Genomic DNA, 17,831 nt, shown 5'->3' on the forward strand with positions numbered 1-17,831 from the left:
GAGCAGCAGACAACAAAGGGAGCTTTACAAAGCAGCCGGCATCATCTTCTGGATTATAGCAGGGAGCATCCCTCCTCTCGTCCTCCAGTTCCTTGGGGGTTGTGGAGCAGCCGAGGGATGGATACACCCTGACACCACTCTAATGACCCCCCCAGCCCCCGAGTCCTGACCCCTCCCTCTCTCTATTTCAATCACTAATATATATATCTCTCTCCATCCCTCTCCCTCTCTCTCTCTCTCTCTCTTTCTCTCTCTCTTTCTCTCTCTCTCTCTCTCTCTCTCTCTCTCTCTCTCTCTCTCTCTCTGTCTCTCTCTCTCTCTATTTCTCTCTCTCTAATTCTCTCTCTCTGTGTGTCTCACTGTCTGTTTTTAACTGTATCAGTTACTGATCCCTCTTTTTCCCTCTCTGTCCCTCTTCCTCCTGCAGCTCTCTCTTCCACATCTTTCACTGTCTCCACTTCTCGTCTCTTTCCAGATCCGTCCTCTCTCTCTCTTTCAATCAGAAGATGGCCTGTGACTCCAATGGGATCTGCCATGGATGGTTGTTTTTGATGCCAGTATTCAAACCCTCTGGCAAACTGTTTCTGGCAGAGCGTAGTGCTGCTGGGTGTGGCCTATCCAAGACTTGAAAGAGCCTGATGAGGGAGAGAGGGAGGGGTGAGGAGGAGGGGAAGGAAGTGACACGCGTAAGGGAACTGAGACATACGGCAGCAACTGTCAGGAAGAAGAAAAATCAAGCAGAGCTCTGAATAATTCATGTGCTGAAATTACACTGCTTTCACCTCGCATATGTATGGAGGCTGTTTGCCTCAGAATGGTGTCAGTATTTGTTCCACTGTGGAGAGGGAATTTGCACAGGAAGGTTATTGAAACTCTGTCAAGTGTTAGCGTGAGTATCTATTTTGGAGTGAACGTATTCCCACTATAAACTCAAGAGAGACAGAGGACTGCACTTCGATGATAACACAAGATGATCAGTGGCAGTACTGCCAGGCTTGTTCTGTTGGTGTGTGTTTGTGAGGGAATGTTAACAAGCATTCATGTGTGTACAAAATTATTGTCTTCTATATGTTCAAAACATCAGTTGTTCAAAGGTTTACTATGGTAGTACTCTGGTTTACTGAGTTACATCCAGGTTTGCTATGGTAATACTCTGGTGTTTTGACATTGTACAGACAGTCCTTGAGGGTTTAGGTTGGTTGAGGGGCAGTTCTATGGGCGTATGTGAAGCCCTCTGTGACATGCTTGCGTGTAAAAGGGCTATACAAATAAATTTGATTTGATTCGATCCATGCAGATCCAAAGACATGGGTAAACATATAAGCGATTATAACTTCCAACAGCAGACCGAGCCAAATTCTATTCAACTCTGTGTCTTATGCAATTCTCATTGCATAACAGTCGGTTATATCTTTTCAGTGCGTCTGAGGCTTCCAGTGATTGGTCTCTTTAAATCATGTGATATTACTCTCTTGTTTTTCCTGTTAACAGTTTCGACATAAAGGCATTTTCTCTGCCTTGTTGTCATTTAGAAGGTCAACGTGGTTTAAAAAAAACATGACAAAGACACCCTGGTCCCTCCTGCTAAGCCAGAACGTGAGTCACCAGGCCAAGGGGACATGCTTTGCGGTCTAGGTCCGGCATATTTGCTCCTTGAAGTTTGACTCCGGGGGGGGGTTCTATTAAGGGCCCTTTGAAACGCTCACGGCTACAAAAGCATCGAGACCTGCTTTATCAACTCTACCGGCACCTGGCATGTTCCATCATCTAAATCAGGTTCATTGGATTCGGCGCATGCCCCGGCCAACCAACACACACAAAATTTCACACACCATCAACTCTCCTGGCACGGACCGAGATGGGCGCTAGGTACATATTTACACTCGTCCTCGCGGTTATTGAGATCAACAAGCATGTAATATAATGCCAAATGTGTCCTGGGTGCGCGGGAACCAGGCGCGCCCAGGGAGCAACCCAGGAGCCCAGCCTGCCTCAGTGCCTCGTAACAAGCCTGTCCTTTCCACCCTCATGTTCACTGTGGCTGTCGCCGCCACGACACACATTAAGCTGTAATTCCTCTCCGAGGGTTCTAAGTGACATTCACGCTGCTTTGATGTGTCCATGATCACTCTGTCTGTGGTTTGGTCAGGGTCCTGACGTAGACCTTCCTGTCCTGACTCCTCGTGCGAAGACGCTAGGATCAGACCCTGGTTTATTATAATTGCTCTGATCATGTGTTGATGAATGCCTGAAGGGTATATACATGTGGTTTACTGTTGGGAGGGTTTGATGTGGTAAGTGTGCACGATTATACTTTGTAAAATACAAACTTTCCTGTGTAAACGATTGGTTTTAAAACCACCTGTCAACAGCATGGCTCACCAGGTGTTTTTTACTTCTTTTATATTTGATATGACTCATGGTGGTAGTGAGTAATAAACTCAAACTTGGATCGTCATAAAACGTATTGTTGTTTTTTTTTTCCCTCTCTAGCATATTGTCCCTGGGGTGTACTGTACCAGGATGAACAAGTCATGCAGCTAACTTAGAGGAGTTCTGAGAATACTATGTCAGCGCTACACCACTATTGGATGTTGGAGGTGATTCATCATCAGTTATAAACAAACACACTCTTTGATCACTAGATATACACAGCTTCAATCTCGACATCTACCAAATGAACCCTAACCTAACCCTGAACTAACCCTCTGAAAGAACCCCAAACCAACTTACTTTCAACAATCCAAATCTAAACTAACCTACTCTTATACTGTGTGACATATTCCACCCTAACCCTAACCTACCCCAAACTGACCTACATAAGTGCAAGCCAGGGATCAACAGTGCTCCTGCCTGTGTGAACGCCGTGTTCCAGCTGACAACAACAGGGCAGGCTGCTGTCTCCCCCCTCCCTGCTGTTACACGACACTTCTAGGCAGTTCTCAGGATTTTTAACAGGAAAAACCTGAATCCCAACTCCTTCAACAGCTTTGCTAACCTCCAGTGACTCACCCTTGTGTTCAGTGTACACAGACTGGACTGGAAGACAACATGGCCTGTTTGGGATACAGACTTCTGTTAAACGACTCTTGCCTTCACAGTTGGTCTGAGCTTGAGATACAACTGTCCTATCAGACAGTTTCTGATATCCATGGTAGGATTTATTTTATGAACAATAACTGAAATGAATTGTATAACATCACAAGGAATAAGCTGATGCTGTGGTTTAGACTATAATATAGTACATATTATAGACATTTGATCATTTGATAGATATCCGAGCATACAATATTTCCCTTTTAGTGAAGAAAATGCTGAGGCTGGGCAGCCTGTATAAGACAAGTTTTTGTCTTTGAGTTACACAATGCAGTTGAGCAATCTGTGTGTGTGTGTGTGTGTGTGTGTGTGTGTCTGTGTCTGTGTCTGTGTCTGTGTCTGTGTGTCTGTCTCTGTGTGTGTCTGTGTGTCCTGGGTATGATTCGTGCTTTCTTTCTCCCTAGCTGGTAAATGGCATCTGCCACGAGGTAAACATGCCAGGTGTCTGTCATGTTCTCTGACAGGTTCTTATTATCTATGTGATTACAAGAACAAGTCGACACAAACATCCTGGGGCTGACAACAGCAATGTGGACATCAGCACACACACATACAAGCACAACATATATACACATATATATATGAACAGACCCATGGCACTGACACAGACACACGGTGGGTAATCAGCGTTGAGCATGTGTCCTGTCCTCCAGTTTCACCTCTAGTTCACCAGCGGCTGGTCGCCACAGACCCTTCTATCCCTCCCCCCCTCCTCCCCCTCCCCACCTTAACCCTCTGTTCCCAGATGGTCTCGTTATGTAAGCGTCTAGCACCACCTGTGTCCTCAGCCCGCTGGGAGACTGGGACTCCGACAGGCCTTTAAGGGTGGACAGGAGCAGCGCACAGCGAAGCACCATCAGGAAGAGTCAGGGAACTCTCTCGAAATGTTTCACAACACAACGAGCAGGAAATGTTTGGTAATATTCTAGGGTGATATTTGATTTGGATTCCTTTCCAGGTTTGCATATGCACATTGTGTCAACCAACTGGCTCTGTTCTAACAATACGTGTTTCAGCTTTCAAGGTTGAACTTTATCCTTACTCTGAGGGTTAAAGACAGCAGAGCGGAGAGAGGTTGTGAGGCAGGGAGTCAGACAGGACATGTAACGAGGCAGGGAAGGAGACACAAAAGGCAGGGAGGCAGGGAAGCAGGAAGGCCAAACAGACAGGCAGGGAGGCTAGGACCAGGAAGATGGCATTGATCTTTTCTAGCAGATGTTTTATATGTCACGGTGATGAGACACCCACTTACAAGAAGAGGGAACGCCTGTGTGTGTGTGTGTGTGTGTGTGTGTGTGTAGAGGGGTTGGGTAAGGTAAAAGCAGGGTTTGAAAGGAAAGAAAAAGAGCGAGGGAAAGAAGAAGACGAGCAGCCGGGCTCTTCTTCATCTCAGCGCGGGGCTCGTCATAATTGGATGGGAAGGATCAGTTGTCGGGCGCTGACAGAACTCCCAGGGCATCATGGGAACACAGAGCCTCTAAGCCCTGCCATCCAAGCCTGCCGTACCCTTCCCATGAGTCCTCTTGATGTACCTGAGATGAGGCTAGGTGGCGAGGCGGGGGGGGGGGTGGCCTCAAGGGGGTGTGAGAGTGGGTTAGGAACAGTTGTGGAGTGCACTGAACTGAGTCAGGAGAGATAGGAGATGTCAGGCCCACCTTAGAAACAGATGGAGCAATTAGACCATGTTGATCAGCAGGCGGACACATTAGCGGGAACACAAAGGCAATTCCAATCAGCCGTCTGAGAGACACCAAAGGACTGGAGTCTTTCTCACGCGCTTTATCTGCTCTCCTCTCATCTGACTCGTCCTCTCTCCATGGTCTAATGGGAGCCCCGTGGGGATTGAACCGTGATTGCTCTCCCACCAAGTCCTGGAGAGTACCCTTAGACCAAGAGAATAGACTCTTAGACTCTCTTTAGTCTATCTGGGTTCCTTCACTGTAGTTCAGTTCTTGAAAAAAAACACGTATTTGAAGGCTTCACCTTGTATTTCATCATGAAGGCGACACTGAGGAGGCTGACATTGTGAGGAGTAATGACAACTGTCTTGAAAGCATTGGGACGATGAAAGCTTTCACCGATGAAACTGTTTCCGTAAAATATATTCAAGGTCATGTTTTCCTTTCAAAGTAAACTCCCTGTCTGCTCCCTGAAGCATCACATTCAAACATGCTCAGTCTCCTCTGCTTTCCGAGGTTATTATTTTGCAGCCCTTTCGTGACATAATGGGCATAGTTTTTACATAACGTTAGCCTAACCTTTACAGTAGACTTTCTATTGATGTCTCCTGGTATTTCATCAAGCTGCACTAGGTGAGGGGAGTCCACAAAACTGCCCTTTTACTCTGAACTTAGCTTGACCCTCCTCCTCCAATTTCCATGTTCACTGAGACAAATTCTTGAAAAGGCACTGGTCTAATGGAAGTCAGGACTTAAGGCCAAAGCTTCCCTGGGTAAAGAGGGAATAGGACTATTGAAAATTGGATTGCGGCTGCTTGCCTGCCTGGCGGGGTGTCTGATTGGCTGCCTGGCTCAACCCCCTTGAGTATTTCAATTTTAATTGGATGTCAGTCTTTTGTTCCCACATTAGCATGTGTAATGCTGGTCTTTCTGAGCGAACCAACGCTGCATCCTCCTGTCTCTTCTCAAGGTGACTGTGGAGCACTGGAGGACTGGGATACTTTCATCTGGAGAGCTTGACTGGCTTCTGTTGTCACCTTCCATTGAGGCTCAAAGTCTTGTCTGGTGAAAATAGAGAAAGAAAGGGGTGGAGAGGGAGAATGAGAGAGAGGGAGGGAGCGAGAGGGGAGAGGAGATTGAGAGAGCATGAGAAAGAGAGAAGGAGAATGATAGAAAGAAGCAGGGAGATACCAGAGGGTGAAAGAATGAGAAAGAGAGAGGGAGAGACCCTGTAATGCTGGGAGGAGCTTTTAAGCAGTGGGTTGAGATCCTGCGCAGACGTTTTCACAGAGGGGCTCCAGGGCTTCTGGGAGCTTGAGTCTCATTAGACCCCCACTGAGAGAGAAGGACAGGAGCCAAGCCCTGGCTACAGATAATGGCTTTCTGCTCTCAATAACCTCACAATCACATTCATATTGAAATGGGGGTTTTGGTATAGAAAACATTTTTTCTTTTTTTCTTGGCTTTTATTTTGGGTTTGCGGTTAAAATAATATCAAATTGGAATTTGCCCGAAGATATCACACACAGTATGGGGAATGAAATTGATGGCGACATTATTTTTCGAGATCACCCCCCACCACCCATCAACGCTTGTGTGTTTCGTATTTGATGTGCCTGGTTCTTTAACTCTCTCCTGAAATTTCTCCACCGTCTACCTTTCTTTCCATCCTGAGAATTCATCATTTCATCATTCGCTCAAATAGGCCTCTTCATCACCTCTTCCTCCCCTTATCATCACCTCGTCCATCAGGTCTAGAGCTGGCTTCCAGACAGGCATCTAGATGGACACCCTAAGAGGCTCCGGAGAGGCCCTCTCCACATCCCAGTTGACATGCATGAGGACCTTCTCATCTCGGTCTGGGGGGCCGCTGGTTGTTGATCGCATCAGTGGAGAAGGATGAGTGTGAGGTCTGGAGTGGAAGGAGGCTGACCTGCTTCAGACACGGGACACTTACACCCAGATAAGAGTCAGTTCAGCTGCTTTAACCTGGAATTGACTGAAGTTTGGATTCAAAAACCGGTAGGCTGATATCCGATACATTTCCATAGCAATACAACCAAGTCCAAGTACTCTTAAAAGTTGAGAAAGATTTGCAGCATGTGGTACTTCTAAGATCATAACCTGTGACCTAAGTAAAAGTTTGTAATGGTGTGGTGACAAATTGTTTTGTAACATTATAATATTGATATTTATAAAAATATGACATCATTCCTGAATAAAAAGCATTGTCTTCCTGGAAGCCGTCTTGCGTGGATAGTTTACTGCTGTTGTCATCACTGTTTTGTTTGTGTTGCTGATGTTCCCGCTGATGTCATCTGTCATTGCTTTGTTTTGTGGACCCCACAAACAGGAAATAGAATTTCTGTCAGGAAAACATGCCAGAGATGTTAGATTTGATTGAATCGGTCATTCTGCTTGGTCACACTAGTGCTCATTTCCAGGGAGATCACGGGCAATATTTAGCTGACTCATTCATTTGACGACGACAGATAAACATGTGAACTGAATAAGCAAGCGGTTGTGTTTGATGGTAAACAGCTTCCGACCAGCGTCACAGGAACGGTCTCCTGTCCTGCGGAGTCATTCCTACTGCAAGGCTTCTTCTTCTCCTCCTCCGTGGATAAAGTCCACGAAGACCCTCACAGAAACGTCATCGATCGCTTTCCAATTGTAATTCCCATTGTAGATGCGCGTGCATTGTCAAAGCAACTTTTATGTAAGCTAAACAGATGTAATGACTGAAAGCTGCAATGCCCCGGTGTATTTACTGCCGACGCCTACGCACACACATGCACACACAGATCAAACGACCCCTTCAATTTCAGACTTCAGGCACAGTCTCCCACCAGGTAGAGATATTAAGCCTGCACATTATTTATGCAGAGGAGATTGCTATTCCTTGATTCGACTCATAAAATGTTAATATATTCATAAGGAAATTGTACTCTTTTAATCCCAGTAGAAACACTTATCAGCAAGGAGCACCACATCCACTCTTGTGCTTGTAGCTGCTGACAAAAATAAAGCTGGCATTTCAAATGGTAATTTCTTTTGTGTTGTGACCCTCTGGTCGCTAGTTGACCAGTTGTCTCAGATATACAAAACGTGTCCATGGCGTAAGTGTAAATGTCAGCTTAAGGAGCATGTTGGTCTTTTCAAACATTGTCAAGAAGACAGTCACCTGGGAAAGATCCTCAATTTAAAAGAAAGAAACCAGACAAAGATCCACATTGATAATGCAAAGGCGACAGACATCATTGGCTGTTTAACATTCCTCATCGTATTCATTCATTCTCTTTGGTAAATAACCTTTTAGGAAGCTCGTCAACAAACACAGATTACATTCTCTTCAGTTATTAACGAGGAGCCCGGAGTGTGTTAGCTCTCCTGCCACCATGCTTCTGAGAAGGAGCGAGTCACTGGGGGTCTGAGATATTGCACACCCAATGATTATACTGTAATACCATACCTCAGATGGTGGTTTGGTCCTATTCAGACGTATTAACATCCAACACGGTGCTGGATATTCCTGCACAGCCAGAACCTACCGGGGTTTCACTGAGAAATACAACATTCCTTGTCATTAATAACATCCAGGATATTTGTACTCGGAATATGAATATGGTCATTATGACCAATCACTAACTGTAGAGCAGGGTGCTGAACAGCTGTATTTACTGTAATAGCTGCCTAAACCCAATTTTACAGGAACCAACAAGAATTAATGATGACACACCTTTACCTTTTTACAATAGAATTGAAGAAAAAAGGAGAGAAATGTTTCCTCAAATCATGGCTAGTAATAACACACATACACACACACACACACACACAAACACACGCACACACACATTCACACCATCTTAATATGGAGCCATTCTTGAAAATTACCTTTTCGACAGTTGCTATGCAACTGCAGCATTCGAGCAAACCCTTTTCATTTAGACAGCCAAACCAACATCCCAAAATAAGACCTCCCATCTGGCTGCCTGTATTACTGGCTGTCTGGCTGATTGAATGGGTTAGTGAATTAATTTATGGAAGGATGGTTGGTCAGATGGAAGAATGGAAGCTTGTACAATGCATCATTTACCTGGTTCTATAACTGGATCAAAATATATTTTCAAATCATTTCACAGATCAAGTATGAATGTGGGTCTTTGTAATAGGCATGCGACAATCTCAGGTACCCTCCTACACACGACGCTTCACAGCACAGTTAGCAGAGCGGCTGAGGTTTGGACTAGAAACAGTAGAGATAAGAGAAAAACACAGCTGGCATTCCCACAGATCTTATCCGCCCGCTGTTTGACAGACAGATACAGCTCACTGACAGAGCATTCGTGGGAAGAGTTTACCAACCAGGCTAAGCCCCAAATTCGTTTGCTCCACCCAAGCTCCTTGATCACATGCATCGTATTGAATGCAGGTGACTCGAGCCGTGACGGCTAATGTGCTGAATGTCATCGTCATGTCAAATGTCATCCACCTACGAGTGACCTCAGATTTCACTTTCACTGGCGTTGTCTGTGGAAACTGTTGAAGCCGCCTTCGCTGTGGAGAGCAGGTCTTAGTTCAGGTCTTTCTCGTCACAACTGTTGTCAAGTCGTTCACCCAGGTAAGAGGATGTGGTGTGTTGTCGTTGCTGTCAAAAGTCCCCATGCAGCAAGGTGTTGTGAGTTTACCAGCAACATGCAAATGGTAACGGACTGCGCTGTAGTCTGCATCGTCGACACCACTTACACAACACCCAGGCCATTTCAGGGCATGTCATTCTCTGCGATGTAAACATGCTTGTTGTTGTTGTGTGTATCTAGTCAAAGTACTCTACTGTCCGCCCAGGTTTCTGCAGGAACTCTTCCTGCTTTGTGCATCTGTCTCTGTCTCTGTCTTGGTCTCTCTCTCTCTCTCTCTGAACCAGAATGCACCTCACTGCTCTTGTGCTTTCACAATGACAAAAGATGCATTTTGACATTCTGTCCTTCGTCAAGGCCAGCCTACTGGGGAGAGGCCGCAGATGGCCCTGGGTCTAGTCCAATCATGTGAGAGCAGGTAGATTGTGTTGAGGATCTGGTAGGTGAAGAACACAGGATTGGTGGTGTTGGCATCGTGATAAAGCACTTAAGCCATCAACATGTACAAAGAAGCGTAATTGTACGAATTGTATTGTAAGAAGCGAAGAGTACTGAGTACCTGTTTAGAATTCCAAGTCAGTATGTGTTCTCCCTCTCCCTCTCCCTCTCCCTCTCCCTCTCCCTCTCCCTCTCCCTCTCCCTCTCCCTCTCCCTCTCCCTCTCCCTCTCCCTCTCCCTCTCCCTCTTCCTCTTCCTTTCCCTCTCCCCCCCCCCCTTCCTCCCTCCATCCCTCTCTCTCTCTCTCTCCCCCTCTCTCTCTCTCTCTCTCTCTCTCTCATTCTATCTCTCTCACTATGATAAGATTGTACCCACTACCCCCATCAGACATCAAACGTTACATATTGCCCTGGAAATTGGGCAAATGCAGGGGGATAAAAATTCATTCTGATCATACACCTCACGCAATTTATCAGAGTGCCAGCAGCCACTGAGGAATAGCTGGACTAAAATGAGAGATAGAGAGGCATGAGGGAGGGAGGCTTTCTGATGAAAGCTGTACCTCGTTTCTCCAGCGAGCATGTGTTCAGACACTGGCACTTCAGCAGGGCAGCACAGACACACACCATGATGGAACATGTTCACAGGAAATGAGACATTTAGCCAATGTTTCCTGAACTGAGGGAAGTGTGAGGTGGACTCCACAAACAGGAAGCAGTCCAGGCAGAAAAGGGATGTCTATGGTTTTTAGATTCATTCATGTTAAAGGGGTTTGAAGGAATACAAAAATCGACGTCACTTTGTTAAGTTGTTCACTTTCAATAGATGTATTATTAGGAATCCTGACAGGTTGTTATTGTGTCTGCGTGGCCATTATCGTTTTCTTTGACACAAACGTTTTTCTTTCTTTTTTTTTACTGATGTTGTTCACACACGTACAGTAAACCCAGATTCGCAGTCGCACCATAGACAGGAAGGAAGTGCTTTTATGAGAATGATATATCATTCCTGTCACACACACACACAGCAGCTATATGTGTGTTTGAGTGATTTCCACCTCTGCGTAGGAGTGGTGCAGTGCAGCTCCTCACCGCGGTTCACACCGCTCTGGTCTGAAAGGCGCACTTCCTGTCTGCACGTATTTTTAGCCCTTCACCTACCCTCTCCTCTCGGCTCTGACAGGAAAAAGACCGATAACGACGTGTGGATCAACGTTCGAAATACACACCTCACTTGAGTGCAGCCACAATCATGTTTAAATGAGAAAAATCCTTTGGTAGTGGATGGTATGTAAGCCTAAGATGTGTATTTCTTTGTGTTGGGGATCTGGGAGACAGGCTGGGGTGACAGGGAGCAACAGTTCATTAAGGAACCATTGAGACTTCAGTGTTGAACTCCACCATGTTGGAACTGATGCTAATCATTTTGCTTATATGTTCCATAAAGACACTAATTAGATGATTTTTAAGAGGTTATATGGGGAAGATGTATGATGACTTGACACTTTGAATGAGTTAAAGCTATGAAATTCAGATAAATCTAAGATAAATTCATGAATACATAAACACAGTATATAAATACATATTTGCATGACCGTAAATACAGTTTGGCGACTATTAAAACCCAATTGTGGGTTGTGGATTGGGGTGGTGGCGAGTTATTTGGGGGTTCGGAATCCATTGAAGCAGAGAAGGTTAATCAGACGTTGTCAAATGGACGTCGTTTGGCATCGCAGTGGAGGGTTTGGGATGGAGGTCGCGAGATTCACTCCTCCAATCATTGTGTAACTTCCTCCAATCTCCACTTCCACCCCAACTCCCACCCCCACCTTGCCCAGAATGAATTTGCCTCTGTAACCTTTTACAGTTTTTCTCGATTGCTTTGGCTCAATTCTTGAAACAGAAATGACATTCTCAAAGCTCCACGTGCATTCAGCAAAATAGCATATGGTTCAGCACAACTACATAGATCACCTTCAAAAGGTCATATCTCACCCAAAACAGTTAACTCATGCTTCAAAACCAAATCATTTTCTCATATAAATAGTCAGTGCCCTCAAAATAAAAAGTTCCTTCTCGATTGCTTTGGCTCATCGCTCGAAAAAAAATTGAACATTCTCAAACCTTTAAATACATTTGCCAAAATAACCCAGATGGTTCAGCAAAACACCATGGAACACCTGCAAAGGGTCATCTCTTTCCTAAAACAGACAACTTATCAGTCAAAACTAAATCATTTTCCCATTCAAATAGTCAGTGCCCCCAAACTGGAAAGTCCCTTTGGCATTGTGTAAACACTGCAGGTCAAAATGTTTAGATGTTTTGTCAGTATGGCAGTGGACCTTAGAAAAATCCCTCATGTGCACTGTGCTACAGTTACTGTAGTAGATGTTTTCTTTCCAGAATACAATGTGTCTCAATCTGCATTTACAGTGTAAATTTATTCATTTAGCAGATGCTTTCATCCAAAGCGACTTCCAAGAGAGCTTTACAAGAGTGCATAGGTCACTGATCATACAGTAACAACGCGATAGCCCCAAACATTTCGGGTAGCCAAAACATGAAGCATACATTGTGAAAAACCCAAATACAGTAAGTGCCAAAGAGAAGAACCATAAGAGCATGTAGCCAAACAAGTTACAACTAAACAACATGAATCTCAAAAGTGCAAGAGTGCACCTGTAGAAAAGCAAGCAACAATACTGTAATGTATGCTTCATGTTTTGGCTAACCACAATGTTTTTGTGGCTATCTCGTTGTTTAGGATCATTGGCCTATGCTCTTTTGTAAAGCAGACAGCTTGGAAGTCGCTTTGGATAAAAGCGTCTGCTAAATGAATACATGTAAAATGTAAATGTGCATCAAACAGAAAAAAGATTACAGTAATTCAAGAGTAACCTACAAGGTTTCACATCACATATTGCACTTACACTGCCATGGAAATTGTTACTGTAATTGCCATACATCATGGTTACTGTTACAGGAAATGTGTACAGCACAATATACTTTCATACAATAAGCACATCAAAACTAACATTATGTATAACCTACACTAGTAGTATGAGTAACCACAGTAAGTTTCAGGCAAGTGACCCCCTCCTAGTCAGAGTTGCAGAGGGTGCATTTCATGGCAAGAAGGAAACACATACAGTAAGAAAGTAAAGCAAAGCTGGAGTTTCACTAGTTGTCGTCCTCACTGTCTGTCTGGCCACAGATTTCATTGACATCACATCTGATGTTCTCCCTTACGATGCAACAGGGGAAGAATTGTTGTTCATGCCGCAACAATCCCCTACACTGATCTGCTGTGACATCATCACAAGCAGCATCCATTGCCTGGAGCAGGGACCTCTGGTTTTGAGCCCGATGCTCATAAACCCTCCACCTACATGCAGAAAAAACCTCCTGGATAGGTTTAAGGAATGGGGAGTTAGGTGATATGAGCACCATTAGCATTCTTTGATGGGCAGTGAATCCTGATGAGCGGGTGACGGTGGAAGCTTACATTGTCCCACACAATGACAAATGTAAGAAAGTGAGGCCCTACCAAACCCCTCTCATGTAGAGGGATAAGATCGGAGTGCAGGCAGTCCAAGGACACCAGGAGTGTCTGGGTATCATATGGGCCAAGACTAGGAATGTGGGTGACTACACCATTCTCTGAAATGGCAGCACAAACAGTGGTGTTTCCCCCGAGCTGGCCTGGGACAAGCTCTAAATATTTGATGGAAGGATTTATACTCCTGGATAGCTCCTGTCAGCTAACTAAACTTACTGTGTGATTGGTGATCGGATGTGTCCCCTTGTTTAGTAAAATTCTAGTTGCACCTGACAATGACTGTAAGCAGATGATCCAAGAGATCCATATTACAGTATATACCATTATGTTTTTCATGGTATTATGTGACTGAAAGATTTTGACAGTGGAGTGAACTATTGTGCAGGTGATGATGTACACAAGGAAATTATGCCAATATGTTTTGCAGAGAACAACCACTTGACTGAGAAATAACAGTCAGTTTAGACCAGCAAGATATTTTCAATTGATAGTTAGCCTAATTGAAGGCAATTATACCTAACCATTTCAAAGATGTGCAAAATCATTTGAAATGTGTGCAAACTTTAGGCAATTGCACTTGTCATTTACAAGGATGTGCTAATACAATTGCAATTTGATTAAAGGAATGAACAATTCCAATCTGTTGTGAACAAGTGCCCAGCGGTTTGGAGGTTTGCACGTGTTGTTTTGAGAATGTCATTTCTGTTTCGTGAAATGAGCCAAACCAATTGAGAAAAACTGTAAACTAGCCATGGCAATGAACCTCCTGAACCAGCACTGTCAAGTCATCTGTTTGAGACCAATCAAAGGCACCTCAATTACATTCGAACCCTTTCAAGTGAATGTGAGCTAGTTGAGAGCGTGGATGAGCCTGGATCACACGAACCTGAGGCATCAACCACGTCCTGCAGAAGAGCAGCTTAGGAGCTGCAGTTATTTCTCCTTCATTTGATACATTTAGGGGGGAACATCGTTCCTTTCTCTCTCTCTCTCTCTCTCTCTCTCTCTCTCTCTCTCTCTCTATCTATCTCTATCTATCTCTATCTATCTCTATCTATCTCTCACACACACACACAAAAAAAAACACCGAACACCGTTTCGCTATCAACCAACCAAAACATAGCTGTCCCACTTAGTGAGGGCAGAAGCAGCAGGATGAGGGCAGAGTGAACGTGGAGAGGAGCCTGGGTGAGCTAGTGACTGGCGTGGCCCGCAGGCCCCTCCCCAAGACACCCTGTCAGTGCTGACTCATTTACACCGGGAATCCATTCCCCCACGCTCCTGTACTGTGAAGACAAACCGATTGTCTAGACAGATGCTATCTAAAGCGCTTAATTAGACGCTGATAAATTTCCTGCCCTTCTGTGAACTCATCCACCCAGCTTAATCTGAGCGATGGCTGATGAATAATTTGATATTGGTATTCACAGGTCCTCCCTTTGCCGTTTACTACAGAGAGATGCTTAAATGTCAGACTGCAGCCTGATCAGAATAGGAGAGCCATCTGCCTTGGAGTTCAGACAGACAGACAGACAGACAGACAGACAGACAGACAGACAGACAGACAGACAGACAGACAGACAGACAGACAGACAGACAGACAGACAGACAGACAGACAGACAGACAGACAGACAGACAGACAGACAGACAGACAGACAGACAGACAGACAGACAGACAGACAGACAGACAGACAGACAGACCGACCGACCGACCGACCGACCGACCGACAGACAGACAGACAGACATGCACAAGGGCAGGAAGACAGACTGGAGCCCAAAATGATGTGTCAGATGAGAAAGTACTGACTGAACACTGGGTGTGTGAGCCAAGCTTTACTAAACCTTATACTTACTGTGTCCTCACAGTTAGTTTATTCAACTTTGGTTAAAGCTTGCAGGATGTACTTAAGGCCCTCAACTGAGCTTAACAGCCAAGACAGAAAGATGGGGATGAGAGAGAGAGTGTGTATGTGTGTGTGTGTGTATGTGCATAACCATGCGTGTGTGTTTGGTGGGGGTGGAGGACTATAGGGAGATGGTGGGAGTCAAAACCAAATTACTATTCAACGCACATACACACAAACACACACACGCTCTCTCACACACACAACTTCCCAAGTGAGCAAGCGGCATAGTTCAGATTCTTTGGCAAATTTGCATTACAAATATGGCCTTGGCTGGGAATATAGGCATGCCAAATAACCCAATCTGGGTGCTGTTTGTCTCCTCAACGCCCAACCATCCATCCATCTCTCTGTCTTTCTCTCTCCATTCCACCTCCACTTCTGTCAGTGTCGACACAGTCACTCTCAAGAGAATCCAGGGTTCAGTTCCCATGCTCGGTTCCACAGTGGAGAGGAGGGTTGGCAGTGTGGATCCCCCAGCATAACGAGAGAAGTGAGGAAGCCCAGGCTGTATAGGTTTGCAAATCCCCACGACACACTTACAGATAATGGTATTGGCATTCATATTTGCTCTGGCACAACAGATGCATCATGCACTAAATCAATTGGCCCAGGGATTCAATGCCCGAGGGCCAACATAAAGCAGGGATTGCAATAAAGCACATATTCTCCTCTATCAGTCACCAAAGAAAGCAGGATTGGAAACTGTCTGTATATGTTTGCTGTCTATGTATATGTTTGGATCATGAACTGTTAAATAAAGGTACGTATTCAAACTACAATGAAAGACCCTCACAAATTCACAATTTCACAACGTGGCTAGTCCCCCCAACAATGCCACGGTGTTTATGTCAGAAAGGGAGAGAAAGTTCAAATGATCAATAGGCCCATAAAGGTGTATGCGTCTGTGCAAGTGGAGGCAATAGAAAAGTTCAACAGTAGCCATAATTTCACAATTTATATGCCACCCGTCATTATCATCGGTTGAATGGTTAGGCCTACATTATTCAAATGGCGTGTAGGCAGTAGTCACATTTGCAGAAAACACTGATATTCACAAATGATTTAAATTAAAAACGAACGCTGACGCAGCCACCCCCGTGCATACCGAGGTGACAACAATCCCTTGATTCATAAACGACTCTTTTTCACTCGCATTCAGAAATGCATAATGAACAAACTCGCGGGAATACGGTACGGGACACGGGGTAAGAGCAGCGTGGGACCCCGGTTGGAAGAGAGAGATATTCGCTTGCACCATAACAGTGCACCTCTGTTTATAAGCTTCCACCGTATCTGACCAGACCAGAGCGAAAACTATTTCACCTGTCGCTTTATTTTATTCCGAGAGAAGGACGGGGGACCTAATAAAAACAGAAAGTGAACCCTAGTGCATTGCCTTGCACTTCTCTTTAAAATAAGTATTGTTTTGTATTATGCTCAAAAGAATGTCCAATAATATTACTTCTGAAAACTCATGCCAACAGGTTTTTTAGGTAGATTTAAAACAATTATGAGGAGTCGGACGCAGTCAAATTCGTTCCTAATAATATAGCCTATTATGAAATATGCCACAGCATAACATGTTGCAAAAATGCAATAATATCGTTTTGCAAATAAACCAACCTACAAATGCAAGTATAAGGTTACGACTTTTTAATTAATCTACAATTAATTCATAACAATTCATTGCGTTCACAACTGCCTTGGGTTGCCAATCCATCAAGAAGAATTTCCCCCAACAACATCGCCCAGACTTGGCTCCAAACATTTGAGAACTAATTTAAACCAGAGATGAGAAGGACGCAGATCAAACACTTCAAAATTCATAATTTCGTCATCCCTTTAAAATGTATGACCAGTAAAATCTGAATACCAATTCGTTTCTCAATTAATATCAAGCTGTAGCTTTCTTGTATGCCCCCAATATATCGATTCAAAGATCGTTTATGGTACCACAAAATAAATTCAATATAGGGATTAGTGTGTTTATTGACGAGCTTGCACTAGTCTAGTGTGGAAGTTTAGGATGCCTTTACGCAGTCTGTGTTAGATAAGAGACTGCCTTACAATGCCTAAACAGAGTTATCACCCTAAAAGCCCCTTGTTTTAACGACAGATTGAGGCAGATTGCAACAAGAGGATCCGTTAGTTCAACCTGCCCAGTGTCCAAACACCTTGCGCAACAGCGCGCACGGTGCTGTCACTCACCTGCTTGTGTAGCGCTCGACCGGATCAAAACAAAGATGACGAGAAGGCTTCGAAGACACGAGGGAAACTTCATTTTGCAGGGTGGTGATTATAACTCCTGTAACTCACATGTCCAATAAGATATCCCGTTATCAAACGAACTAAATGAAACGTCAGGTCTTGATAGTGTCAACTGTGCCTTCCGCGAGTCGTCTCCTTCGTTCCTCGGCAAAAGTAGTAACTGTGCCGAAGTTTAAGCAGTATGTTTGTTGTTTTGATTTACAGCAACAAATATTCTGACTATTTTTCACGGCAGATAACCAATGC

The 17,831-nt window shown here is 44.5% G+C and overlaps 1 long non-coding RNA gene across 1 annotated transcript; it reads left to right on the forward strand.

The window, feature by feature from the left end:
* Window positions 1-292: 292 nt before the first annotated feature.
* LOC124462760 lies at window positions 293-4,817 on the forward strand. The gene is made up of 2 exons (XR_006955485.1): window positions 293-3,154; window positions 3,501-4,817. It is a non-coding gene; the product is annotated as an uncharacterized LOC124462760 (long non-coding RNA).
* Window positions 4,818-17,831: the final 13,014 nt, after the last annotated feature.

The sequence above is a fragment of the Hypomesus transpacificus genome, unplaced genomic scaffold, assembly GCF_021917145.1.
Source record: "Hypomesus transpacificus isolate Combined female unplaced genomic scaffold, fHypTra1 scaffold_243, whole genome shotgun sequence".
Classification (NCBI taxonomy): Eukaryota; Metazoa; Chordata; class Actinopteri; order Osmeriformes; family Osmeridae; genus Hypomesus; species Hypomesus transpacificus.